The sequence below is a fragment of the Nicotiana tomentosiformis genome, chromosome 8, assembly GCF_000390325.3.
Source record: "Nicotiana tomentosiformis chromosome 8, ASM39032v3, whole genome shotgun sequence".
NCBI classification, from domain to species: Eukaryota; Viridiplantae; Streptophyta; class Magnoliopsida; order Solanales; family Solanaceae; genus Nicotiana; species Nicotiana tomentosiformis.
The window spans coordinates 111,721,044-111,723,590 of NC_090819.1; the positions used below are offsets into that span (position 1 = coordinate 111,721,044).

The following is a 2,547-nucleotide window of genomic DNA, read 5'->3' on the forward strand; positions in this document are numbered from 1 at the left end:
CAGACTAAGATTTTCATTGGAAGAAAAAATCCATCAGACTAGGATGCATTACCCTATGAGGAAAATGTGAAGAGAAATGACATGATTTTATGCATATTAGAAAGACAAATAAAGGCAAAGATTTGAGAAACTTCCCTTTGTCAGCTCTTCTCTTCTTCTTTTTTTCATTTAATTTTTTTCTTTTTTTTTTTAAACAACTATCCTTGCATTGCTTTTTTCCTGTTTCAAACAAAGAAAATTTTGTCAGTTTTGAAAGTGGCGGTCGGTTTGTGGCCTTGATGTCTTTGGCAGCTTGGCTTTGTGTCCATTCTATTTTAGAAGGTTGACTGCATTGGTAGTTAGCCGCACTGCTGGAAGACACTGATGTCGCTTTCAAGGGACCTTTACTTTCTGTATTAATCCTGATTGTTTCGGTCTCAATACCATTGGTATTTTCTAGCTCAATCAGCCTTATCCCAATTGGAGATCTTTGCATGGGTGACCTTTTCTGATATCTTGAATGACTTCCTGCTTTTGAGCAATTTGTCTATCACAGAGAATCACAAGTTATCTTTGCTTGCGCCAAGTAGGCTGACAAGAGTCTTTTGGGGGTAGCCTTTGCATGAATCCTCATGGCATGTTGATAGTAACAACTGAGTGTGGTGGCCAAATTTACTTTGTGCAACTGAAAAGCTGGTAGCAGATTTTGAAATCTTTTCTTGCTTGTTTTGACAAGGACTGACTCAGAGTGAAGGACACACAATATTAAGAAGAAATGCCCCAGCCGGGAAAGAAAGAAGGAAGTATTTTTTTTTTTTGTGGTAACTAGCCTTAATGATCATGACATACATTTTGGACTTAACAGCCTAATCTATCAAACTAATCCAATCTTCCCTTTCACCATTCTTATGACCTTGGAAGTCGGGTTTGTTTGTGCCAATTCTTTGCATCAGCTCACAGCTCATCTTCGACTAGTGGTGCCCCAAGGAATTTTCACCAACAAGTCTCTCTCATTTATTTATCTATACTTATTGTCATCTTACATTGCCCGTAAGGGTTTTCACTAGTAAGACTCTCTCATTTTTCTTTTCTTTTTTTCTTTTTTTCTTTTCTTTTCTTGATTCCTTGAGTGAGAACCATGACCATATCTCTCATATGACAACTGCTGCTCATTGCGAATTTCCCTTGGCATTCTCAAAACTGATCAGGAGGTCTTGTTTGGAAGGCTTTTGGATATGGTTAGAAAGAAATGACGACATGAAAATTTAAAAGACTCAATGATGGGGTCATACACTTTACAACTCTTGGAATTGACTCTTTCAAAAGTGAAATAAAATCTTTGCCCCGATTTCATATACTGAGAATTTTTGGATTTATTTTTTATTTTTTCTTTTTCTGAATTCTTATTTGGTTGGACCGAACCGTATAAGGCTGCCTATGTATCCTTTTTTAAGGAATCAGGTCGAACGTAGTTCAAATATCTAACCTAACTATTTTCATCTTTCTTTCATTTTCTTTGTCTCTTTTTTTTTCTTTTTTTTTTCTAAACAAGTTGCCCTAACTTCTATTTTCTGGGGGCATGAATCTTTGACTGTTCTTTTTTTCTTCTTTTTTTTTTTTGAACTTTCTAAGAGTTGCCCCAGTTTGTACTCTTGGGGCATGGACTTTTCTCATCATTGTTTTTATCATCTTAATTTTTTTGACTTTTAACTGTAAACTTGATTCCAAAAGAGGGTGGTCAAAGAAAATAACACAGGCTCAAAAGGGTAACGAAGGATATAAAGTGTTTGGATAGCAGAAAAAGGGCCTCCCAGTCTCGAGAACGCCAAACATAGTATCCATTCGCGATCATAGCATTGATGAACATGTCTGCCTTTTGGTCTTGTCTGGTGCAATTTTTAACAGTTGGATCATGACGTGTCGTGGTCGAAAAAAATACTTCCCATCCATTGATGCCAAACTTTCCACCAAACTTCAATTAGTTCTTCGCCAAACTCAATCTTCACAATGATTTGAAAGTAAAGATCATTAACCTCCACGGGTATGACTAATCTAGTTTCACATGAATTTTACTCGAGCATAATTTCAAAGTGTTTCGATTCTTTATTCATCCTCAAAAAAGTGTCTTTTTCTCAATTATCCAATTCAAGACTAACTCAGTTTTCTAGGATCTGGCCAAAAACTCTGCATGCATGTCATGTCACTAGAACTAGCCGAAAAAGAACTAAGCACAGAATGACACAAAAGGATAAACTGTATTTCATTGAATAACTGATGGAAGGATTTGAAGACAAGACAAACAAACTAAAATCTGGGTTACAACCTTGGATAACCCAGATAACGGAAAAGACGACAAAATAAGCTACCAAGACTCCTCCCTGGCTAAAGAGGAGTGACTTTTCAGTTACCAAGCGATATCTTGGTCACGGACTTGCACATCAACATTATTGCGACATTCAACCATTTTTATTGCTATGGATTCAGCACTCAAATTTTTCCTTTTGATCAAACCGCTCCCCATATTGGCTATCGGATTTTAAAAATTACAACATGGGAACTTTCACAGTA

The 2,547-nt window shown here is 36.5% G+C and overlaps 1 long non-coding RNA gene across 1 annotated transcript; it reads left to right on the forward strand.

Annotated features, from left to right (window-relative positions):
- The first annotated feature begins 443 nt into the window (after positions 1-443).
- Positions 444-725, forward strand: LOC138896709 (uncharacterized). Its single transcript, XR_011410107.1, has 2 exons — positions 444-590; positions 638-725. It is a non-coding gene; the product is annotated as an uncharacterized lncRNA (long non-coding RNA).
- The last annotated feature ends 1,822 nt before the right edge of the window (positions 726-2,547 follow it).